This window comes from Pristis pectinata, chromosome 5 (genome assembly GCF_009764475.1).
Source record: "Pristis pectinata isolate sPriPec2 chromosome 5, sPriPec2.1.pri, whole genome shotgun sequence".
In the NCBI taxonomy this organism is placed as follows: Eukaryota; Metazoa; Chordata; class Chondrichthyes; order Rhinopristiformes; family Pristidae; genus Pristis; species Pristis pectinata.
The window spans coordinates 8,580,796-8,607,667 of record NC_067409.1 but is presented as its reverse complement, the minus strand read 5'-3'; the positions used below and the strand labels follow the sequence as shown (position 1 = coordinate 8,607,667).

General features: G+C 41.9%; 1 protein-coding gene across 5 annotated transcripts in view; it reads right to left on the bottom strand.

Moving 5' to 3' along the window:
- Positions 1-26,872, bottom strand: part of zbtb47b (zinc finger and BTB domain containing 47b) — a 214,100-nt gene that overhangs the window by 93,794 nt on the left and 93,434 nt on the right. Inside the window, exon 1 of one of the 5 annotated variants that reach the window (XM_052015449.1) lies at positions 74-190. The exons of the other annotated variants lie outside the window; for them this stretch is intronic. The gene's annotated coding sequence lies outside the window, so the exon portion shown is untranslated. Of the gene's footprint in view, positions 1-73; positions 191-26,872 lie in introns of those variants that run through there. 5 annotated transcript variants of the gene reach the window in all.

The window sequence follows — 26,872 nt, the reverse complement described above, 5'->3', positions numbered from 1 at the left end:
ATATAGTTCAGTAACCGACCAGACACCTAACTGTATGCACACTGACATCACACACTTAGAGGAAAGATCTTACCGAAGGAGCACAAAGATGATGAACCAATGACTGAATATGGCAACTTGGTCTATACTACCTGATCCTGCATTACTGACTCCTTCAATTAATCACACCATCCTGATTCTTCAGAAAGCTATGACGTTAACACTGAAGAAACTTGGAAAAGGCAAGGTTTGTATTAGTCAGACTGCAAAATCTCCAAACCAGACTTCAAGAAGAGAATCACCATTGAAAAGTAACACTTAAAAAAAATAGTCGAATCCATTGATTTGTTTAAAGATGCCCAAATTCTTTTAGGAGAACTTAAAATCAATTGTAAATGCATATCCAAAATACTGGGTCTCCTGCTTCAATAACACTGGAAAAACAGGTCTGGTATTTTTCCAAGCTCCCACATGACAACCCAGCTGCTCAAAAGAAAGCGCTCAGCACAAGTCAAGACAACTTCCACTGCTTGCCTTCATACCTTTAGCAATGCAGAGCACTTTAACTGGGTTTAGAAAGTGCTTACTCAGCAAACTCCAATAACTCCCTCCTACCTCTACCTTAGAAGACCTCTCTGCCCCAAAGCAATTGCCACATTTTTACAAATAGTTGATATGAAATATTCACAATTCTTAGGGTACAACTGCCCACTCTACCATGCACATTAACCCTCCACCAGGTCAGTTCAATATGATCTCTAATCAAATGAAACACAGCCATAGATTACTGCATGGCTTTTTGTTCTCCGTTCTGCTGCAGGTCAAGTGGAGACATGCTACGAGTTGTACTTTCATTTGCACTTCTCTTACGAAGATGCATCTACGGATGGCTGTAATTGCTTCACTTATCATATGAAACATTTTATTTTCATGCTACGGTTTACACAGTTTCAAAGAGGCACATTTACAAACTATAAACAGCTCAAACAGTACATTCCAATGCTGGAGAGAGCAAAGATAGCTTTCAAGTCAAGAAGTTCATTAACAATTTAAAAAAATGCTGTCAGAGAAAATCATCAGGCATTCCAGCCAAATTGCTTGGGAATATAATATTACTGTAGTATGGGGAATAGGATAACCAATCTGAATAGCAAGTTCCCAATAACAACGTGATAGTGACCAAGTCACTTTTTTTTTACTGTGGTGGGCCAAGGAATAATCACTGACCAGGGCAGCAGGGAAAATTCCTCCACAGCTCTTTATAAGAAATGATCAGACAGCACTATTTTGAATGGCCACCTGAGGGAGCAGATAGGACCTGGATTTGACATCACACTTGAATGACGTCAGCTCTGACAGTATTGACCGAAATGTACGGCACTGGGAAAACTCATTATTGAGGCAAAGACAAAGCAGCTTTATATTCGTGTACTTATGGTATCAACTTTCACATGTATGCTACCAATTCTAAGGATTGTATAAAACATCTATTATCACATAACTCATTAGCAATCAGGTCTCAGGCCAATATCTGCATTAATAAAAACCATGAGGTGATAATACAAATACAGGAATCTCAGCTTTTTACATTTAATGCCAGCTTTTGCATTAACAAAAAAAATTAATAAATCGTTACTGGGTTAGGATACAAAGAGGACATATTAAACTCCAGAACATTAGCTATTATCTGTCCTGCAATCAAGTAGCAAGAGAGCATAACACATGGTTACTGATGGTGTAGACCTTAAAAAGTAATGAGAAATCATTAGAACATAGAACAGTACAGCACTGGACAGGCCATTCGACCCGCGACACTGTGCCAATCTTGATGCCAATTTATACTAAAATGTCCTCCTCCTGTGCATCATTCATATCCACATTCACGTGTCTATCTAAAAGCCTCGTAAACTCCACCAGACTGCCTGGTTCCACTACTACCCCTGGTAACCCATCCCAGGCACCTACCACTCTCTGCGTAAAAAACTTGCCCCTCGCGTCACCTTTAAACTTCCTCCCTCTAATCTTAAAAGTGTGTCCTCTAGTACTTGACATTTCTACCCTGGGGAAAAGATTCTGACCATCTACCCTATCTATGCCTATCATAATTTTAAAAACCCCTATTAGGTCTCCCCTCAGCCTCCAATGCTCTAGGGAGAATAACCCAAGTTTGTCCAACTTTTCCTTACAGCTCTAATCCAGACAGCCTCCTGGTAAACCTCTTCTGCACACTCTCCACAGCCTCCACATCCTTCCTACAATGGGGCAGCCAGAACTGCACACAATACTCCAAGTGCGGTCTGATTTAAGTTTTATACAGCTGCAGCATGATTTCCTTACTCTTATACTCGAGACCGCTACCAATGAAGGCAAGCATGCCATACGCCTTCACCACCTTATCCACTGACACAGAATGATTGCCAACAATCATTCTAAATATTACTAGCACAAGTGAACTAGATCAACAGTTCTCGGGCCAAACCTGGCCTGCCAGATATTTCCCTCTGACACACTTGGAGTCTCCAACTTAGCCAGAGGCCAGGTATACAGGTGGTTCTAATGGCTTACAGACAAAGTTTACTCCTCCTATGGCATTCTTTGTGTTTTAAATTAGCTAAAATCCAACAGCAGCTTGTGCATATATGCTGGCTGTAACTCTGCTTAGTCTATACTCATTAAATAATCCTTAAAATATAAATTTGTCAGTATTACAAACAGAAACTCACTGGAACAAGGCAGGCAACTTCTGTGGAGAAAGAAATGGACTTAACATTTCAGGTCAATAACTTTTTTTTAAAAAAAACAAAATCAGACCTGAAAAATAAAATCTATCTACATGGATGCTGCCCAATTTGAAATGTATCTCCAGCTTCTTCTGTTTTATTTCAGAGGCTCTGAATTCACAGTTTTTTGCTTTTGTAAACTTACCTGTAATATAACAGGACCAAGGCTTGATCTTTTTAAAAAAAATATTCACTTTTCAGGTGTGGCTATTGCCTTTATTGCCTATCCCTCAAATTCCCTTAAGGTGGTGGGGCAAGTCTTCCTTCAATCACAGCTGTCCTTCTGGTCAAGGTGCCGTTGGGGAGGAATTTGCAGCTTTTAGACTCTGTGACGATGAGAAATAATATTTCCCCATGGAGCACGAGACTTGGAAGGGAGCCTGCAGTGGTCAGGGCTCCCTGCACCCACTACCCTTGCCTTTTCTGGTGGATAGTCACAAGTTCAGGAGGTGCTGGCAGAGTAGCCTTGGCAGGTTTGCAGATGGTACATACTGCAAGCCACTGTGTGGCCAGATAATGAGAATAGGGTACCAATCAAATGGGCTGCTTGGGTCAGGACAGACACAAGTTTGAGTGTTGTTAAACCTCCACTTATCTAGGCAAGTGGAGCATTATCCATGACACTCCTGTACTGCATACGATGGAAACGCTCTGGGGATGTCAGGAGGAGAGTTGCTCACTGCAGAATATCTAGCCTCTGACCAACTTTTGTATCCAGAAATTTTATATGGCTGATCCAGCAAGCTTCTGGTCAACGATGTTCCGCAAGATGTTGTTGATAGGAGATATAGCAATGGCAATGCAACTGAATTTCAAGGGTAGGTGGTTAGATGCTCTCTTGTGGAGATGGCCATTGCTTGGCATCATGGAACAAATATAATACACTACTTATCAGCTTATGCCTAGGTCTTGCTGCATACAGGCATGAATTGCTTCACTTGTGGAAAAGTTGCAAATGGAATTGAAATTATGGAATCATCAGCAAACGTCCACACTTCTGAGCTGATGCTAATGGGAGGAAGATCTTTGACAAAACAGTTGAAGATAGTTGGGCCTAGAACATAATGCTGAGGAATGCCTGAATCCTTGGGGCTGTGATACAGAGTTCGGACAACCACAACCATCTTCCTTCGCGCAAGCGGTTCTCCTGCAATGTCCACAGACTTCAGTTTTACCAATGCTCCTTGCTGCCACACATGTTCAAACACTGCCTCGATGTCAAGGGCAGTCAATCTCACTTCACCTCTGGAATTAGCTCTTTGGTCCAAACCATGGCAGTGATGAAATCTAGAGCACAGAGTTCCTTACCAAACCTAGACTGGGAATTAGCAAGTCCTGCTTGATAGCACTGTTGATAACACATTGTCATTTTCCTGATGATTGGCAGCAATTCACTATATTGGATTTGTCCTGTTTTTGGAGAATAGGACATACCTGGGTGATTTTTCGATAACTGTTAAGTAGATGCCAGTGTTGTAACTGTACTGGAAAAGCTTGGCTACAGGAGGGGTTAATTCTGGTGCACAAGTCTTCAGCACTGTAGCCAGGATGTTGTCTGGTCCTATAACCTTTGTGGAACCTGCCTCTCTCGTTTCACATGCTCAGCCCCGACTCCACCCATTAGATATTTAGTTGTCCACCACCATTCAACCTTAGATGTGACATGGCATGCATGTAGTTCTGTGTTACAGCTCACTTGTTCTATTTAAATAAGCTCCAATTGCGATGGTGCACATTTCTCCTGCTGCTAACAGCCAGTCATCGAGCTGCTAGATCTGTTCTGTTGTAGGGAAATTATGTGCACAGCATGTCAGGTAACACAAGTTCTGCAAGTTCAGATATTTTCCATAGCTTGATGTGGAAACTTTCAAAGCTGGTGGCTTCTTTGTGGTCAAATGGTTGACTGGCCAGAGAGAAGCAAATAAAACACATTAACGTTGAGTGTCTGGGAAGAGGAGTTTGGGATCTGAAGTACTTTTTCCTTTCAGAATGCAAACTTGTGTTCCATGCCACCACAATATCGGAAATATAACTCACATCAACTTGCAAACCTTTTCCTGTTTCAGGAAAAACAAACTTGTAAACACATCCCACTACATATACATTTACAGAAGTGAAAGCAGTAGTTTTACTGCAAGTTTTAAAAGATTCACAGAAACTAGAAAATATTAGATATTATAAATCACAGAACAGACTTCCACGAATGGATATTAATTCCATCTTGAATGAAGAGGGTAATTATTTTGGACAAATTAGCAAAAAGGGAGAGGAGAAAGTTTTAATTAAAACACCACTGGTTTGCGATTTGGCTTCAATCTGAACAAAAACAAGGCTGGAATTAGACTTCAGAATTTGTGTGGTCACGTACACAGTAGAAAATATCAATTTTTGGTCACGTGTGGTTAAAATAAAATAAATTTCAGTTCAGTGGCCCTCACAAGTGGTCAGATTGTCAAACTGTCCGTTCTCACAAAAAAGCTGAGCATTACCGGACTTGATTGAACATCTGAAACCATTACCTTCAGTTACCACACGTCTTGCTTTTGCAGTTTACCTTTTTGTGAGGGGTGGAGAGGTTGCTATTTTTTCTTTAGTTCTGCTCTGAATGACAGGCTAATAACATAATAGAAATCAATGATTTACAAAATTAACTGTTTGATGGATTTCTATAATTAGAGAGGGGAAAGCACAAATTGTTCCACCTACGACCAAGGTAATTAATTTCACAAATGAAACTGTCAGGAACAAAGGATGACAATCAAGTTTTGCTGTCATGCAATTTCATTCTTAAATTTTATCCAAAGGACGAAGTTCAAATATAAATATTGAGACTATATGATATACGTTTCAAAATTAGCAGAAGGATAGAAAGGACTGATCGGTTGCAAGTTTCCAGGCAAGGTAAAGCTTCTTTGGGCATCATAGCTTATGAAGACTGTTAAAGCCTACAAGAATCTGCAAAGGAAATGTAGCAGGGCTGCAAGATAATGTGGACAGATTGGAAACACTGGGGATGGAGGGGGTGGGAAATGGTAAAGGCAGTGGAGATGCTCTATTTGGAACAGAGAAGATCAAGATTGAACACAGATGCTCAAACACACGAAGCATTTTTAATCAACACTAGAACTGATTTCAGTGGGAGAGCAGGGATAACCATGAGGGGGAATTAGGGCAATTAGCAAAAAGAACCATGGACGGGCCAAGATACTTTCAGTGCTCTGGTCTGGAAGACATCAAAAGGATGGTGGAAGCCAATTCTCATATTCCCTTTTAGCGATATAATAGCCATCATTCAGCCCTTCAACCTATACAGCTCCATCAGGCAGGAGGTACAGAAGCAAGAAGTCCCACACCACCAGGTTTCAAGAAAAACTACTTCCCTGCAAGCATTCATTTCTTGAGCCAACCTGCACAACCCTAATCACTACCTCAGTATAACATTATGACCACAATGCACTTTGTTTTCTTTGTTCTAATTGTGTTCTTTATTGTATAATTTATGTTAATTTATGTTTTTCGTGAACCTTGTGTTTCTGATATTATGTGCCTGTAATCCTGATGCAAGTAAGTTTTTTCATTGCACCTGTGCATACATGTACTTGTGCCTATAACAATAAACTTGACTTTCTCAGAGCATTGCCATCAGCCCCATTCAGTGCCACCAAGGGAATGAATTCATACACACAGGGTCACAGACATTTGAAGAAATGCAGCCTTTATCAAGATCCATGTAAGACAGAATTTTTGGGGTGGGGCAGCGGGAATGTGGCAAATAAAACAGAATGCTGGTATCAAGATATTCCACAGTGAAGGGAAATAGACAAGGTTCTTCTGTAGCTGTAACTGGGAGCAAAGAATGGTGTGCTGCCCTTCACTTAGAGTGAAAATTATAACTGATCAGATGAAAAATGACAATGTGGGAGAGAGAACAGTCAGAATTTATGGTTCACACTGGAAATGGAGCTAGAAAAAACAGCTGACAACTTGCAAAGAACATTTTTCAGGAATTAGGGAATTAATAAGAAATAATTGACCTCAAGATAGCAATTAGTACATTACCCCCAGTACTGTATGCTGGCCGATACAGTAGATAAAGATGATAACAGACAGAGAAACCAGTCTTTGGATCATGTTATGTCATTACAACTAAACTCAAGATCACAAGACAAGGGAGCAGAAGTAGGCCATTTGGCCCATCGAGTCTGCTCCATGAGCTAAGAAAAAAAGAAAAAGGGAAAAAGAAAAAAGGGAAAAAAAAATGAGAAATGGAAAAAAACTATTCCTTTCTAGCCCCAATTTCCAGCCTTATCCCCATATCCCTTGATACCTTGACTAATTAGATACCTATCTGTCTCCTCCTTAAACGCCTCCAATGATTGGGCCTCCACTGCTGTAGGTGGCAAAGAATTCCATAATTTCACTACCCTCTGCGGCTAAAGAAATTTCTCCTCATCTCTGTTTTAAACCTGTACCCTCTAATTCTAAGATTGTGCCCTCTGGTCCTGGACTCACCCACCAAGGGAAACAGCTTGGCCACATCAACTCTGTCCAGTCCTTTCAACATTCAAAATGCTTCTATGAGGTCCCCTCTCATTCTTCTGTACTCCAGTGAGTACAGTCCAAGAGCCGACAAACGCTCATCACACGTAAGCCCTTTCATTCCGGGAATCATCCTCGTAAATCTCCTCTGAACCCTTTCTAACATCAGCACATCCTTCCTAAGATATGGGGCCCAAAACGGCACACAGTATTCCAAATGACGCCTCACTAGTGCTCTGTAGAGCCTCATCAACACCTCCGTACTTTTATACACTATACCTCTCGAAATGAGTGCCAACATAGCATTCACTTTCCTTACTGCTGATCCGACCTGGTGGTTAACCTTTAGGGTATCCTGCACGAGTACCCCCAAGTCCCTTTGTACTTCTGTGTTTTGAATTTTCTCCCCTTCCAGATAATAATCTGCCCGTTTATTTCTTTTTCCAAAGTGTACAACGGCACATTTCTCAACATTGAATTTCATCTGCCATTTCCTTGCCCATTCTCCCAAACTATCTAGGTCTCTCTGCAACCTTTCTGTCTCCTCAATGCTCCCTACTCCTCCACCTATCTTGGTATCATCTACAAACTTAGCCACGAAACCATTTACTCCATTATCCAAATCGTTAATGTACAAAGTAAAAAGAAGCGGCCTCAACACTGACCCCTGCAGAACACCACTAGTAACCAGTAGCCAACCAGAACAGGATCCTTTTATTCCCACCCTTTTGCTTTCTGCCAACCAGCCATTATATTATCCTACCTGTAATTCCATGACCTCTCATCTTATTAATCAGCCTCTTGTGCAGCACCTTGTCGAAGGCCTTTTGAAAGTCTAAATACACAACATCTACAGCCTCTCTTATCCACCCTACCTGAGATTTCCTCAAAAAACTCCAATAGGTTGTTCAGGCAGGATCTTCCCTTCATGAAACCATGCTGGCTTGGACGTATCTTGCCTTGCATCTCTAGGTATTCCATAACCTCATCCTTGAGGATCGATTCCAATAACTTTCCCACCACCGATGTCAGACTAATAGGTCTGTAATTTCCTTTATGCTGCCTCCCACCTTTCTTATACAGCGGAACTACATTTGCGACTCTCCGGTCCTCCGGAACCATGCCGGAGTCTATCGATTCCTGGAAAATTATCACCAATGCCTCCGCAATCTCTAAAGCCACCTCCTTCAGAACCCGGGGATGCACCTCATCTGGTCTGGGAGACTTATCTGTCTTTAGTCCATTTAGCTTTCCTAGCACCTTCTCTCTAGTAATCTTAACTGAACTCAGTTCCATTCCTTGAGACCCCTGACTATCCGGTATATTGTTGATGTTCTCCACAGTGAAGACCGATGCAAAATACTCATTTAGTTCCTCTGTCATCTCTTTATCATCCATTATAATCTCTCCAGCACTGTTTTCGATTGGTCCTATATCAACCCACGTCTCTCTTTTACTCTTCATATATTTAAAAAAAACTCTTAGTATCCTTTTGAATGTTATCTGCCAACTTCCTTTCATAATTCACCTTTTCTTTCCTAATGACCTTCTTAGTTTCTTTCTGCAGGTTTTTAAAAGTTTCCCAGTCTTCTGTTTTCCCACTAATTCTTGCTTCCATGTATGCCCTCCCTTTTGCTCTTATTGTAGCCTTAACCTCTCTCGTTATCCACATTTGTGCCTTTTTTCCATTCAAAAACTTCTTTCTTGGAATATATCTATCTGCATTTTCCTTATTTCTTGAAGAAATTCTATCCATTTCTGCTCTGCCATCCCTCCAGCTAACTTTTGCAATCAATTTGGGCCAGCTCCTCTCTCATGCCACTGTAATTTCCTTCACTCATCACACACTTGTCTTAGTTATTGCTTCTGGTGTGAAATCTCACCATAGGCTCAGTCTGATAATCCAGAATAAACCTATATTTTGGAGTTGTGAATGCTTCAACAATCTCCAACAGACCAATTAACATATTTGACCACAGAAATGATTTTGCTATTAACTGCACATCAGCAAGCCATAAAAATTTAACTATCCTCATTTATTCCCAGCTTTAGAAACTAATTTTATTCCACTTCCAGCAGCACACAGGAATCATCAAGTGACAGTATTTTACAACTGATTATCTTTCTTAAAAATCACACATCCCATACCCTACCATTTTTATTGCTTGCAAATAATTTCAAACTTCATTATTTGAGCCCAGCTGATACAAGTGTTTTTAAAAAGTCATTCTGCACAAATAAAATGGGAAAAGCTCATTCAACCCAATAGGTTCCATCCGACTAATAGAGATCAGCTGACAAAGTTCTAGAGTAATGCTCATCAGTGATCAAGCAGACTCCTGCTCTCCACTCAGCCCCTCAAGCCTGCTCTGCCATTTAATAAGATCACAACTGATTCAACTGCAACCTCAACTCTTACTCCCATCCACCTATTGAAACCCTTCAACCCTCTTAATCAAGTATCTATCTACCTCTGTCTTAAAACAGAGTCTGCTTTCACCCTTTGAGAGAATCTACAAATATCCCTACAAATCTTTCTCTTTGCAACACTTTTCTAAATATCTTCCTTCCTCATTTACAGAACTCCAAAGAGTGTATGGAGAGGATATTCAAATCTCTGCGAATGGAATAGGATTAATTTTAAACCTGTGTCATCTAGTGTGATGCTCATACACTCTTAAATTGCTATTTACATGTAATTGCATAACATTTAAAAAATATTTTTCTTTTAACCTTCCTTTCCCAATTAATATAACCTCTAGGTTACACCTCTGTAAATCTCTGTGGTGTAACTTTGATATGAATCTGAACAAAATGTTTTCTTTTAAAAAAAACACAGGAGCTCACCTCTACCCACTGCAGTGTAAAGTTTTCCCAAGAGCTGTTTGCTTAGTTCATGGACCTGTCATCTCCACACACCCTATTATGTTTAATTTTTCAAATACTTATCAACTTCACTTGTTAAGGCAATCAATCCTGCCTCGATGAGAGGATTCCTTCCCTTACAACCATCTGCACAACTCAAAACCAAACTCTGTTCCTTTAATAAATTTACATTCCACAATAACCCTAATCGTTACGAGGCAGTTTTTAAACACCACCATTTTGAAACTTTTATCAAATCTTCTGTTTTCTACTGGAAATTGTTCCAATTTATCTTGTCTTTCCACCAACTAAAGACGCTCATCCACATCACCTCAACAAACTTCTTCTGCTCCCACTTCATGGGTCTCACTGTTCCTGAAGGCGATGAGGCAAAACTGGACAGAAAATTTGATCCAATGGTTGTGCAAATTTACTGCATTTGCAGGGAGCTCCACATTTATTGCATATCCATTTCTTGCAAGAACATAAGAAATAGGAGTAGGCTATTTGCCCCTTGTGCTCTTCCATTCAATAAGATCAATGCCAATTTTTTGCCCCTCACTTTCCTGCACTAACCCCATACTTCTCGATTCCCTTGATATCTAAATCTATGGATCACCATCTCAAATATATTTACCAAACTTCTGTGTCCCTCCTGGATCGAGAATTCCTAAGATTCACTACCATCTTGGGCTTTGCAGATCTGGAGACACAAGAGGCCACATGCTGGAAGGTGGAGCTGCACACAAAGCGTTGGAGGAACTCAGCAAGTCAGGCAGCACCTCTAGAGGCAAAGGGATAGATGACATTTTGGGTTGAGACCCTGCACTAGGACTGAGAGTGTAAACAGGAGAGAGCCAGTATAAAGAGGTGAAGGGGAGGGGAGAGGCAGGAGCTTGCAAGCAATAGGTGGATAGACAGATGGAGCTAGGTGGGGAAGGGAAGGGAAGAGTGGAGATAGTGGCAGAGGCCGAGAGGTGACAGTGGAGATAACAAAGGGTTGCAGACTACAGAATCTGATCAAGGAAAGTGGCGAGAAGAACTAGATAAGGGAAGGATGCTAAGCAAACAGGGGAACAGTGGGGAGGAAGGGAGGGGATGAGGATTGAGTAGGTAGTGTGTGTAGGTGAATAGTAGATGGAACCAGGTGAGGAAAGAGGGTTGTGCCAGAGGCCAGCGTGATGCAGGAGGAGAGAGAAAGGAACAGAGGGGGTGTAGGCTAACTGAAACTGGATAATTCAAATGTTGATGCTGTTGGGTTGTAGAATTTCCAAGTGGGATACAAGGTGCTGTTCTTCTAGTTTGCATTTGGCCTCACCCTGGCAGTGGAGGCAAAGGACAGACAGGTAGGTGTGGCAATAGGGAGCTGAAATGACATGCAACTGAGAGCTCAAGATGGCCATTGCGGACAGAGTGTTGGTGCTCGCAAAGCAGTTGCCTAGTCTGCGCTTGGTCTCACCAACGTACAGGAGGCCAAATCAAGTGCACCGAATATAATAGACAAGGTTAGAGGAGATGCATGCAAATCTCTGCCTCACCTGGAAGAAAACTAAAGGAACAGCATCTACCTAACCCATCCCTTTCACCTTTATCTCCCCTTTATACTCTCGGTCCTGAGGCAGGATCTCAACCCGAAACGGTAAACATCCCTCTGCTTCCACAGATCCTGTCTGACCTGCTGAGTTCCTCCAGCAACTTGTTTTTTTTTGCTCCAGATTCCAGCATTTGCAGTCTCGTGTATTTAACTCCGTACCTACCTTGTCAATGCCCTTAAAGAATTTTGTATGTTTCAATGAGATCATCTCTCATTCTTCTAAATTTATGAGATCCAGCTGGTTTTCTCACTCCTGGTACAACAAACCCACTATACTAACCTGATGAACTTTTGCTGAACTCCCTCTGTTGCAAGTTGATCCTTCCCTGGGTCAGGAGACCAGAACCGTATACAATATTCCAAATGCAGTTACCTCATCTCTTATCATCAACTTGCAAGTTTTCAATGTGTTCCAGCATCTGCCACATTTTCTTTCTAATATATCAAGGCCAATTTATAAATCTTTTCTTATAGTCTATTACTTTGATCTTTGACCATTCATTTCTTTAACCAAATATCTATCCTGGACTTAATGTAATTATGCTGGTTCTATCCTAAATGTCAACCTGTTCTTATTTTACCCAGTTGCACCACTTTAATATTGGGAGCTGCCTCAGTGCAACCCTCACTTTTTAGCCAACATAATGATCTTAGTGGTAATGATAATGGAACAATTTAAAATGAAAGCCCATTATGCTCCAAACACAGCTGGAGGAGAAATACTTCATTGCTAAATGCCTAATGTGTCCGCTGTGCTATGTTCCAGCATTCTGAAGATTCACTACAGAAATCGTACAATGTGGTGCTGGAGACAAAACATAGAACGGTACAGTACAGGCCCTTCAGCCCACAATGTTTGTGCCAACCATGATGCCAATAATAAACCAGACCCATCTTCCTGCACGTGGTCTATATCCCTCCATTCCCCCACCTGTTCATGCATCTGTCTCAATGCCTCTTAAATGTTGCTGTCTTATTAGCTTCCACCACTTCCCCTGGCAGCGTGTTCCCAATATCTATTGCTGTGTAGAAAAAACTTACCCCCTCTCACCTTAGAGTTATGCCTTCTAAGATTTCTGCCCTGGGAAACAGATTCTTGACTATCTACGCCTCTCAATTTTATACACTTCTGTCAGGTCATCTGTCACAGAACAGCACCAACAAAATGACGTAACGTGCAAAATGTCCTACATTTACATTATGCTTTCCAAACATTGAAGTAACACCACCATACGCAAAATGTTAAATACTTTCTGAAAGTTTGAATGCATAGTACACAACATACATCACTAAATTCATCTCTTTGAAGTTGGGAGGATGATTACATATCATAGGAAGACAACACGATGCAGGAAGAACTTACAATGGATTTAGAAGTTTGTTCTTTAAGAAAATCCTGGATGAAAACAGACAAGGAAAACCAAGTATCAAGTGAGCACCTTGGCTCAGTCAGAAGCACGTGGTTTCAAATCCCAATGCCACTCTGAACCAACGCAAATAAGGTATCAAGAGCATGCAGTAATATCAGAGGTAGTGTCTTTTCATTAAGACTTTAAAACTATTACACATCTTAATTCTCATTTGCAACTAAACATCCAATGGGATTTTTAAAGAGAAAAATAAATGACCACCCTTGAAATTCCATACATTATCACTCAGTATCAAATTACATTGCCTGGTAGTTGCACTATTAACATGACTTTGAGTGTGAATTAGTAGCAGCATTTCCCAAAACCACAACAGTGACCATGTTTCTCATGTACATAATTAGCTTTGAAGCATGAAAGGGACTGTACAAATGTGAAAGAGCAAGTATGAGGAGAGAGAGAGAGAAACTGGTATATGCAAATTCAATAGTGAAATGGATGTGTTTGTCTTAACTTCCATTCAAGTCACATAATCTGAAACTTGTATTCATCTCCATTACTTCCACAGTAGTCCCAGCTGGGCACCCATTGGTATTGGTTTATTATTGTCACTTGTACTGAGGTACAGTGAAAAACTTGTCTTGCATACCGTTCATACAGGTCAATTCATTACACAGTGCAGTTACATTGAGTCAGTACAGAGTGCATTGATGTAGTACAGGTAAAAACAATAACAGTACAGAGTAAAGTGTCACAGCTACAGAGAAAGTGCAGTGCAATAAGGTGCAAGATCACAACAAGGTAGATCATGAGGTCAGAGTCCATCTCATCGTATAAGGGAACTGTTCAAAAGTCTTATCACAGTGGGATAGAAGCTGTCCTTGAGCCTGGTGGAATGTGCCCTCAAGCTCCTGTATCTTCTGCCTGATGGAAGAGGAGAGAAGAGAGAATGACCCAGGTGGGTGGGGTCTTTGATTATGCTGGCTGCTTCACCAAGGCAGCGAGAGGTAAAGACAGAGTCCAAGGAGGGGAGGCTGGTTTCCGTTCACCTCATTTTGTAAACTTTGGTGTATCTAAAATCCCATTAACTGTGCTCCGAATCACGTTTGGCCATCTGTCACTCCTGTCCTCCACTGACTCCAGGTCCTGCAATGGCTTCAATTTCAAATTCTCATTCAAATCTCTTCATAACTTCACCCATCTGAGCTCCCCAACCCTTACCTGCCCTACGTTACTGCTTCAAGATGAGCACTCCTCTGACTCTGACCTCTCATACATTCCAACCCTGATGTGCATCTCATTGGCTTCAATTCCTTCTGTAACCCAGGCTGCACTAATTTCCTGCACCCACTTTGGCCCCAACCCTCTAAATCAGCTTCAAGCAAAAATCTGCTTCCAACTTGTATTCTTTTAATCTTCAGGTTTATACCTTCAGATCCATTTCTGTCGAGTACACTTCTCAAGGGCCTGGGAGAGTTTTCTACATTGAAGGTACTATACAAGCTCCTTGTGAGAAAATGTGGTGTGATAGAAAGGTAAAGCACCTTTGAACTACACAATGCTCCCATTCCAACAATAGCACCTTATTGCCTTAGTTCTGTTTGCTGGTTCCAGCCATGTTTAAAAGCTTTTAAACATTTGAATATTGTATTGTTCAATAAAAATCACAGATTGCAAATTAAAATCACATTCAATAGCTCAGGTTGAGCTAGTATTACAGTCCTGGACATTTATAAAGTACACGTTCATTAAGCTGGAAAGGATGCAGAAAAGATTCACGAGGATGTTACCAGGACTGCAGGGCTCAAGTTACAAGGAGAGGCTGGGACTCCTTCCTCCCCCCTCCCCCCCCCCCCACAAAGCATAGGGGTGACTTTATAGAGGAATGTAAGATTGTGAGGGGCATAGACAAGGTGGTTGGCCACAGTCTTTTTCCCCAGGGGAAGGGAGTCTAAAACTAGAGGGTATCAGTTTAAGGTGAGAGGGGAAAGGATTTAAAAAAGGGACCCCGGGGAAAACTTTCTCCACACAGTTATTGGTAATTGGTTTATTATTGTCACTTGCACGGAGATACAGAGAAAAGCTTTAGTTTGCATCCTATCCAGACAGATCATTCCATACGCAAGTACATTGAGGCAGTACAAAAGGAGTTAAAAAAAACAGAATGCAAAAAAACATGCAGGTACAGAGAAAGTGCAGTGCAGGTAAGCAAATAAGTGCAAGGGCCATTGACGAGGTGCATTCAGAGACCAAGAGTTCATCTTTAGCGTACGAGGTCTGTTTAAGAGCCTTATAACAGTGGGATTGAAGCTGTCCTTGAGCCTGGTGTTTGTGGTGTGAGTATACACCAGTACATTGGACAGCACAAGGACAGCTGCCAGAGGAACCTTTAGAGGTGGGTACAATTGCAATGTTTAGAAGACATTTAAACAGGTACATGGATAGAAAAGGTTTAGAGAGATATGGGCCAAATGCAAGCAAATAGGACTAGCTCGGATGGGCATCTTGCTCGACATGGGGCTGTTTCACTTCTGTCAAACTCAACAATTTGGGTAACCACCCACATCAGACAACTGACATTAACCATTACAGATTGCAAATCCAAAGTACGTCTTTAGCACACTGATTTCAGGCAGTGTCAGACTTGATGGCATTCATCATTATTGTGATGTATTGAATGCCAGAGACAAGGTATGGGAGGTAAAAACTTTGTTATGTTAATGACACAAATTGGCATCAGTTATCAAGATAATCTTGTGAAGCTTTATAATGTTCCAGCACATTTCAGAAACGAGTGACCTGTACCAAAGTGCAAAACACAAAATGAATACCACCAGTCCATTGTACAATTTGTCCTAAATTCATCCGATCATTATCATGTATTTTGGGTAATCAAAAGGCACATCTCTATTACAATTCAACATCCATTTCCACATATTGTGTTAACCAGGGTCTACATTGCTGCTATTTAATGACAGCAGGGATCAGAATGAGTACATAGAAATTCATTGCAATCAGCCCACCTCCACACATCATTAAAAACTATTCTTCAATCAATATTTGGTCCACAACTATCCATCAGCTTGCAATTTTAATTAAATAATCTGTTAAAGATGGTACATTTTAATCTCTGGTTCCACAGTTAATCTGTAGTTTGAATACTGACCTTCTGCATCAAACAAAATCTTTTAATGTCAAAAATGTCAAGTTCTGGTAAGTTATCAGAGCACAACATCATAATGGCAATGTTTTAAATATGTCAGCTGGTTTTTCATTCCCAACAAGCATGCTGAAAGAAATAGTTTTACACGCAGAGTGGCGATTATGTCACAGAATTACACCAATTAGGAGTCAGCAAGCTGCTGAACATGCCATGACATCCAAGTTTTAGAAACCTAATCTCTGTATCATTGTTCCTCCCTCCCCCACCCCAGTCCATTTTAGGAGGAACATTTTTGTATAATCCACTAAGATATTTTGATAAAATTCCTTCTGTAGTTTCTTTAATGTCTGCCAGAGCTCTCCTTGTGAGCAAAGAAAAGGGCAGCCACCCAGCAGCCAACAGGCTTCCAATGTCAGCCACATCATTGTAGTGAAGGCACCTTTGTCCTTCCTTCTCCCATAGGAGAATTTGACCCAAGGCAAAATTCTTCTCCCACTATTGTCCTCAGCCTCCATTACTTGAAGCTGCTCACAAGTTTGCCATGGCTGTCAGCTCCTTAAAGAGGTGACTGACACAATAAAATAAACTTTTTCCCCTTTTACGCTTGTGGCCAGGAGTTCTTATGTAAAACTAGGTCTTGCTAGGGCCAGTAAATAAATGTCTAGTATGGCGTCAACAATATATGTCGGTGAGACCTTTAACAATCAGAGGCACAGAGATGATCTTCACTACAATGTCCAAGAAAAATATATTGGGAGCAGCACCATCAGGATACACAGCCACCTTCTACCTCACTAAATCCTTCAGTTAGGAGGGCCTGTGAACACCCTCCTCAAACTCAGCTGCCCAAATTAGTCTCCACCTGACTTTCACTCCACACTGCCTTTTACTCCACACTGCCCTGCAAGCCCCAATACAAATGAATAGGACAACAGAATCATTCCCAACGAAGACAGGTGTCATACATGTTTGTGTCATTGCCCCAATGTTTTTCTTGCTACTTCTTTGCATCTTAGCTCCACTACACTTCCTGGTGGAGTGGAAATGATCTTCAGAACTAATAGGAAGCTGTTCAACTCCACTAAGGTTAGTGACTGAGCTGCAGTTTGCAATGGTTGTGTTTGGACACAATCAGGGGCTGAGCTACAAGCTATTGTTATCACTTTCATGAAAGCATTTGAGAGAATGGGCTTTACTCTCAACATCTGGCAGGCAAAGGTCCTCTACCAACCTACCCCCCAACCCCCCAGACCATGCAACCATCCAACAATAAATGTTCATGCCAAAACTCTAGGAAAACTTGCACCACTTCCCGTAACTAGGGAGTTACCTTTTGACGAGGGAAGATACAGTATCGCAGATGAAATTCACCATTGCCTTCAATGTGTCAGCACAGCCTTTGATCAACAGTGAACATAGAACAGTACAGCACAGCATAGGAACAGTCCCTTCAGCCCACAATGTTGTGCCGAACCAATTAAACCAAATGCCCAACTAAACTAATCCCTTATGCCTACACAATATCCATATCCTTCCATTTCCTGCACATTCATTTGCCTATTTAAGAGCCTCTTGAAGACCCTTATCATTACCTGCCTCCACCACCACCACCCCAGGCAGCACATTCCAGACACCCACCACTGTGTGTTTAAAAAAATGCCCTGCACATCCCCTTTGAATTTACTCCCCTCACCTTAAATGCATGCCCTCTGGTATTAGACATTTTAACCCTGGGAAAAAGGTACCAGCTGTCCACTATCTATGCCTCTCATAATCTTATAAACCCCTATCAGATCTCCCCTCAGCTTCTGCCATTTCAGAGGAAACAACCCAACTTTATCCAACCTCTCCTTATAGCACATACCCTCTAATCCAGGCAGCATTCTGGTAAACCTCTTCTGTGCCCTCTCCAAAGCCTTCACATCTTCCTATAATGGGGTGACCAGAACTGAATGCAATACTCCAGATGAGGCCTAACCAGAGTTTTGTAAATCTGCAGCATAACTTCCTGACTCTTGAACTCAATGTCTTGACTAATGAAGACAAGCATGCTATATGCTGCCTTTACCACCCTATCAACCTGTGTAGCCATTTTCAGGGAGCTATGAACTTGGGCTCCAAGATCCCTCTGCTAATCAACACTGTTAAGGGTCTTGTCATGAACAGTAAGACACGACTTGCCCCACACAAAGCCATGCTAATGGTCCCTAATTAGGCCATGGTCTTCTAAATGTTCATAAGTCCTATCCCTAAGAATCCTCTCCAGTAACTTTCCTACCATTGACATGAGACTCACCCACTCCATAGTTTCCAGGATTATCCCTGTTTCCTTTCTTGAAGAGGAAAAGCAAATTTGAAGGTTGACCTCAGATCTGGCACAAAGCTCATCATCTCCCTGTCAGCAGTGATCCTGCCCTCTTACATGCTTGAGACCTGGACTATCTATAGCAGGCATCAAGGCACTAGAAAACTACCACTTGAGCAGCCTTCTCAAAATCTTTCAAATTCACTGGAAGGGCAATGAACAACACGTGTTCTCTTCCAGGCCGATATCCCATATATTGAGGCCCTAGTTACAACTCAGTCAGCTACATGTTTGCCTGCTCAACACCAACTGTTGAAACATAGATTCAATTCCAAGGTCTGACTGGTAATCCCCTCACATGGCGGACAGAGGAAAACAATTGAGAATGTGATCGAAGTCCCTGAAAAAATGCAACCTCTCCACTGACCCCCAAGAACCCCTGGCCCGTGACTGCTCAAAGTGGAGAAGGAGTACTTGGGACGGTGTGAGAACACCGAGGTCATACATCAGTAGCACACAGAGACCTTGCATAAGCAACAGCAGCAGGAGTAGACCACGTCTCAAACTACCCACACATTTAAGAAAGGCTGGGAACTACAAACCGGTGAGCCTAACTTCAATGGCAGGTAAGTTATTGAAGGGGATTCTGAGAGACAGGGTCCATATGCATTTGGAAAGGCGAGGACTGACGAGGAATAGTCAACATGGCTTTGTGCATTGGAAATTCTGTCTCAAAAATTCGATCTTTGTTTTGAGTAAGTGACCAAGAGGATAGACAGTGTCCACTGTGCTGCCCTCATCTATTTGGACTTTAGCAAGGCCTTTGACAAGATACTGCATGGTAGACTAGTCTGGAAGGCTAGATCACATGGGATCGAGGGCAAGCGAGCCAACTGAATACGAAATTGGCTTGGCGGCAAGGTGATAGTGGAGGGTTGTTTTCCCCGACTGGAGGTCTGTGACTACTCATGTGCCACAGGGACTGGTGCTGGGTCCACTGTTGTACGTTATTTATATTAATGATTTTGATCAAAGTGTAGATGGCACGGTTAGTAAGTTTGCGGATGACACTAAAATTGGTGGCATGGTGGATGGTGAAGGTGATTACAACGAGATTACAATGGGATTTTGATCAACTGAGCCAGTGGGCTGAGGAACAGCAGCTAGAGTTTCATTCAGGAAAATGCAAGGCGTTGCATTTTGGTAAGACAAACCAGGGCAGGGCTTGCACAGGTAGCCTGCACTTGGCCCATATCAATCCAATCCTTTCCTATCCATAATTCTGTCCAAAATGTCTTTTAAACACTGCAACTGTGCCCATCTACCACTTCCTCTGGCAGCTCATTCCACATACCCACCAATCTCTGTGTGGAAAACTTGTCCCCAAGGTCCCTTTTAAATCTTTCCCCTCACACCTTAAACCCATGCTCTCTAGTTTTACACTCCCTTATCCTGGGAAAAAGACTGCAACCATCCATCTATGGTCTCATGATTTTACATTCCTCTACAAGATCACCCCTCAATCTTCTATGCTCCAGGGAAAAAAAATCCCAGCCAATCCAGTCTCTCCTTATAACTCAAGCCCTCCAGTCCCAGTAACATTCTCGTGAATCTTTCCTGCACCCTTTCCAGCTTAAGGTCATCCTTCCTATAGCAAGGAAAAGGTAATAAAAAGGTAATAATCTCTAGATTGCTACCTGATCCACATGCAAATTGGCACAGGGTCAATATGATCAGAGAGATAAATGCATGGCTCAAAGATTGGTGTGGGAGAAGTGGGCTTGAATTTGTGGGACACTGGCACCAGTATTGGGGAAGGAGGGAGCTATACCAATGGGACGTGCTCCACCTGAACCACACTGGGACCAGGGTCCTGGCGAATCACATAACTAGGGCTGTAGATAGGGCTTTAAACTAAATAGTAAGTGGGGGGGAGGGTTGGGTTCAACAGATTGGAAAAGTTATGGATAAAGTAAAAGGTGAGGAGAGTGCAGGAGAGGTCACTGAAGTCTCCAGAATAAAGAATAAGACAGAAACTTCAGAAAGGGATAAGAATTTAACGTCAGGCAACATGGAGACAAATTTGAGAAGAAAGGTGGTGAATACAGGACTGAAGGTGTTATATTTGAATGCACGCAGTATAAACACAAGGTAGATGAGCTTATAGCGCAGTGAGAAATTGGCAGATATGACGTTGTGGGCATCACAGAGTCGTGGTTGAAAAAAGATCACAGCTGGGAGCTAAACATCCTATTGAAAAGACAGGCAGGTGAGCAGAGGGGGTGGGTTGGCTCTGTTAGTAAAAACAAAATGAAATCAAATCCTTAGCAAGAAGAGACATATGATCAGAAGGTGTAGAATTCTCGTGGGTAGAGTTAAAAAACTGCAAGAGTAAAAAGACCCTGATGGGAGTTATATACAGGCCTCCAAATAGTAGTCAGGATGTGGGGTACAAATTACAACAGGAGATAGAAAAGGCATGTAAAAAGGGCAATGTTACAGTGGTCATGGGGGATTTCGGTATGCAGGTAGATTGGGAAAATCAGGTTGGTACTGGATTCCAATAGAAGGAATTTGTAGAATGCCTATGAGATGGCATTTTAGAGCAACTTGTGGTTGAGCCTACTAGGGAAAAGGCAATTCTGGGTTTGGTGTTGTGCAATGAACCAGATTTGCTTAGGGAGCTTAAGGTAAAGGAACCCTTAGGAGGAAGTGATCATAGTATGATAGAATTCACCCTGCAGTTTGAGGGGGAGAAGCTAAAATTGGATGCATCTGTATTACAGTTGAGTTAAGGTAACTACAGAGGCATGAGAGAGAGGAGCTGGCCAAAGATGAGTGGAAGGGACCCTAGCAGGGATGACGGCAGAGCAGCAATGGCAGGAGTTTCTGGGAGTAATCTGGAAGATGCAGAATCAGTTCATCCCAAAGCAGCAGCAGCATTCTAAAGGGAGGATGAGGCAACCGTGGCTGACAAGGGAAGTCAAAGACAGCATAAACGCAAAAAAGAGGACATACAATGTTACAAAAATTAGTGGGAAGCTAGAAGATTGGGAAGCTTTTAGAAACCAACAGAAGGCAACTAAAAAAGCAATAAGGGGAGGAAAGATGAAACATGAAGGCAAGCTAGCCAATAATATAAAAGAGGATACCGAAAGTTTTTTCGGATACACGAAGAGTGAGGGGCAAGAGTGGACATCGGACTGCTGGAAAATGACGCTGGAGAGGTAGTAATGGGAAACAAAGAAATGGCAGACAAACTGAATAAGTACATTGCGTCAGTCTTCACTGTGGGAGACACCAGCAACATGCCAGAAATTCGAGAGAGTCAGGGGGCAGAAGTGAGTGTAGTCACTATTACTAAGGAGAAGGTGCTTGGGAAGCTGAAAGGTCTGAAGGTGGATAAGTCACCTGGACTGGATGGACCACACCCAAAAGGTTCTGAAAGAGGTAGCTGAAGAGATTGTGGAGGCATTAGTAGCGATCTTTCAAGAATCACTAGATTCAGGAATGGTTGCGGATGACTTGAAAATCGCAAATGTCACTCCACTCTTTAAGAAGGGAGGGAGGCAAAAGACAGTTAGCCTGGCTTCAGTGATTGGTAAGATGTTAGACTCCATTATTAAGGATAAGGTTTCAGGGTACTTGGAAGCTCATGATAAAATAGGCTGAAGTCAGTGTGGTTTCCTTAAGGGGAGATCTTGCCTGACGAATCTATTGGAATTCTTTGAGGAAGTAATAGGCGGGATAGACAAAGGACAGTCGGTGGATGTTGTTTATTTGGATTTTCAGAAGGCCTTTGACAAGGTGCCACTCATAAGGCTGCTAAACAAGATGATAAGCCCATGGTATTACAGGAAAGGTACTAGCATGGATAGATCATCGGCTGACTGGCAGAAGAGTGAGAATAAAGGGGGCCTTTTCTGGTTGGCTGCCGGTGACTAGTGGTCTTCCGCAGGGGTCGGTGTTGGGCCCACTACTTTTCACGTTATACATTAATGATCTGGATGACAGAATTGATGGCTTTGTGGTCGTTTGCAGATGATACAAAGATAGGTGGAGGGGCAGGTAGTGTTGAGGAAGCAGGGAGTCTGCAGAAGGACTTGGACAGGTTAGGGGAATGGGCAAAGAAGTGGCAGATGGAATTTAGCATAGGGAAGTGTGTGGTCATTCACTTTGGTAGAAGAAATAAAGGCATAGACTATTTTCTAAACAGGGATTAAATTCAGAAATCGGAGGTGCAAAGGGACTTGGGAGTCCTAGTGCAGGATTCCCAGAAGGTTAACTTGAGGGTTGAGTCAGTAGTAAGGAAAGCAAATGCAATGTTTGCATTCATTTCAAGACAACTAAAATATAAAAGCAAGGATGTGATGTTGAGGCTTTAAAAGACATTGATCGGACCACATTTGCAGTATTGAGAGCAGGTTTGGGCCCTATATCCAAGGGAGGATGCGCTGGCATTGGAGAGGGTCCAGAGGAGGTTTACAAGAATAATCCCAGGGATGAAAGGGTTAATATATGAGCAGCGTTTAATGGTCTGGGCCTGTACTCGCTGGAGTTTAGAAGGATGGGGGTGGGATCTCATTGAAACCTACTGAATATTGAACGCCCTGGATAGAGTGGACCTGGAGAGGATGGTTTCCAGTAGTGGGAGAGTCTGGGACCAGAGGGCACAGCCTCACAATAGAAGGACATCCCTTTAGAACAGAAGTGAGGAGGAATTTCTTTAGCCAGAGGGTGGTGAATCTGTGGAATTCATTGCCACAGACGGCCGAGGAAGCCAAGTCATTGGGTATATTTAAAGCAGAGGTTGACAGGTTCTTGATTAGTAAGTGCAAGAGAATAGGGTTGAATGGGAAAAATAAGATCAGCCATGATCGAATGGCAGAGCAGACGCAAAGGGCCGAACACCCTAATTCTGCTCCTATGTCTTCTGATCTTATCATGGGTGACCAGAATGCACACAGTACTCAAAATGTGGTCTCACCAATGACTTGTGCAGTCATTACATGATGTCTCAACTCCTGTACTCAATGCAATAAAGGGAAGCATGCCAAATGCCTTCTTCACCACTGTCTACTTGTATTGCCACTTTCAGGGAACAATGTACGTGTACTCCAAGGTCTCTCTATTCTATGGCACTCTCCAGAGCCCTGCCATTTTACTATGCAAGTCCTGTTCTGGTTTAACTGACCAAAATGCAACACCTCGCACTTGTCAGAATTAAATTCCGTCTGCCATTCTTTGGCCCACTTCCCCTGTTCATCTATATCCTGTCGTAATCTTAAATAACCTTCTTCACTATCCACTACAATATAAATTTTGGTGTCACCCGCAAACTTACTAACCACATTAACATTGTCATTCAAATCATTCAGATTTTATAACTTTGCTAAGAGCTTAAACAACCTGAAAGTTTCAAAAGACACTACGATACTTATTTCAAAAAGAACACAAAGCCTTATTTGGTGGTGTACTGGGATGGGGAGCAAGGTTTGGGATCATTGGACAGAAGTGGATTACAGCATCACTCCTCTCGCTATCCAATTTAGTAACTTGTTGCAGTATTTTTGTGCACAATATGTAAAATCTTAAGCAAACATCAGTATCGATTTTGGTCCTTTCAGAAAAACCAATTTAAAACTCACACACGAAAAGATGCAAAGGGGAAATGAAGGCAGCAGAAAGAACACAAACATTTCACTATGTGGGATCTTTTGAAACTGCTAGCTGAAACCCCAGTGGAACACTACTAATATTTACTTTGCAAACCACAGATTACTACTTAGACCACAATATGCAAATATTTTACTCAGATCGCCCTCTTCTCTTACCTCAGACTCCTACTATTGAAGAAAGTCAGCTGAGGACTTTTCTTTCCTCTCAGTTTTTGCACTTGAATTATCTCATCTGTACAATCTAGAGAAGACAATCCAATTTGATGGCTTTATATAAACCATTGGCAGTAAACCAAGCTCCAAACTTTCATCAAAATGCAATAAGGCAGCACTAGTCATTTAATGCATTCCGCTGCTCAATAGAGCACATCCAGTTTTTAAGAAACCAAAATTGTATTTCACTAAACTAGAATACTAACAGCTTCAGGAAACTACCTAGTCCATCCCTTTGGTCTGACCTCTTCTAGCAGCTGATACAGAGTTGAGACACAATAAGGTTGCAATGAGTGAGGCCACAGTCCTTATGGCCTACATTTTACACCAGAGATGAACAATGTTTGCTCATTACACTTCTACCTGCTCAGAGATTTAATGGAGTCTAACGTGATGTCAGAGTTGGCTCTGGCATGGTTTCCTCCTCATGGAATTTGGGCTCTGTGTAGACTGTGAAGATTCTTCAGGCAATGTCAAAAGCGGGACGTGCACATTCAAATACTTAATTCAATGTATAGGGAGACCACGATAAAAATTAACATTTTAAAAGTTTTTCATAAATAAATAAATCTTAAGGAACAGAATTTCACTTAAGAATTTTTTTTTAAATGACAGCAAGGTTGTTTGGCAGTAATTAAGAATATTCTGACTGGCTGAGAGGCTCCAAGGTACAGGATCACAAGAGACTGCAGAGGGTTGTAGACTCAGCCAGCTCCATCACGGGCACAGCCCTCCCCACCATTGAGGACATCAAGAGATGGCACCTCTAGGCGGAGGCATCCATCATTAAGGACCCTCACCATTCAGGACATGCCCTCTTCTCATTACTACCACCGGGGGAGGAGGTACAGGAGCCTGAAGACCCACACTCAGTGATTCAGAAACTGCTTCATCCCCTCCACCAACAAATTTTTGAACAGTCTATGAACACTACTTCATTATTCCTTTTTTTTTGCACTACATTTAGTTTTGTCATTTATTGTAATGTTATGTCTTTTCACTGACTGCTCCCACAATTCAACAAATTTCACATTATCTAAGTCAGTGATAATAAGTCTGATTCCGAGATAAATCTGAAATTTTCTGGGTAAACAAAATCCAAACCTTTGGTTTCTATGTGTACTTGTCTGGATAAACAGTACAGACTATGGAGGAGCAGGACAACTTGGATAGCAGCTACAGAAGCTGATGCCTGGCTAATTCCATAACAATAGCCTCACCATTTACAAGTCAAAAAACAGCCCCTTCAGCCCATCTATGCTAATCCCATTTGCCTGCATTAGGCCCGTACACCTCTACTCCTTTCCTGTACAAGTGGATATCCAAATATCTTTTAGAATTATAATTGTACCCGCCTCTACCACTTCCTCCAGCAGCTCACTCTATATAACTATCCCCTTTAAATTCTACTCCCCCCCCCCCCCACCTTAAACTATGACCTCTAGTTTTAAACTCCCCTACCCTGGGAAAAAGACTATGTACCTTATAGATAGGGAAAAGGAAGGCAAATAAAAAGAGCAGTCTGGGTCACTGGGTTGATACAATATTTTAATGAGATAGAAACAATAACGACATTATGCCTACCTAAGACATGGGTGAGGTCCAACATCAGCAACAATGAACACACATGCCAAAAGCAGGAAGGCAGTGTAGTAAGTCAGGCAAAATTTTAATAATTTGCAGACATAATTCTAAAAACATAGGTACAATCCTCATTGATTTTTTAGAATAGTGTGTAGGCACGAATATTGCAGTGGGAAAGGGCTCAAGCGTGCTTGGCATTGGTTCAATTTTATGAAATAGTTACAGACTCCAGTCAGTAATTACACACACTAACTTACCATCATGCTTTCCTGATTTGCAATATCCAATAAAAGTTAGTCAGCTAGTTAATATTGGTTTAAAATTTTAAGAAGCTTTAACTTAGTGAAATCACAAGGCAGTTTTTGCAGGTCACTAAAGGTAAGAGGGACTAGAATCCTGACCACCTCCCCCATACACTTGTTTCCTCCTCTCACACAGAGTCAGGCCAACAGTCACCAACAGCTCTTTCTTACATCTTACAGGCATTCCCACCTCCTTCAAAGAGCACAGACATTTAATACTTCACGCTAGGCAACCATGTGAAACATTATAGAGCCTGTACAACTAGCCTACACCAGTACTCTTCCAGCATTGGCTGTTAAGATGCCAAAGAGTAAAGCAAGAAAGAATCTGAAATTATATAGCACCTTTCACACATTACAGGATATCCCAAAGTGCTTCACAGCCAATTAAATACCCTTTGAGGTAAACTTACCAGGGCATTCGTGCACATCAAGGTATCACAAGCAGCAAAGCAATAAATAGGCAGATAATCTATTTTAGGAACAGGCAAAGAGGGATAAAT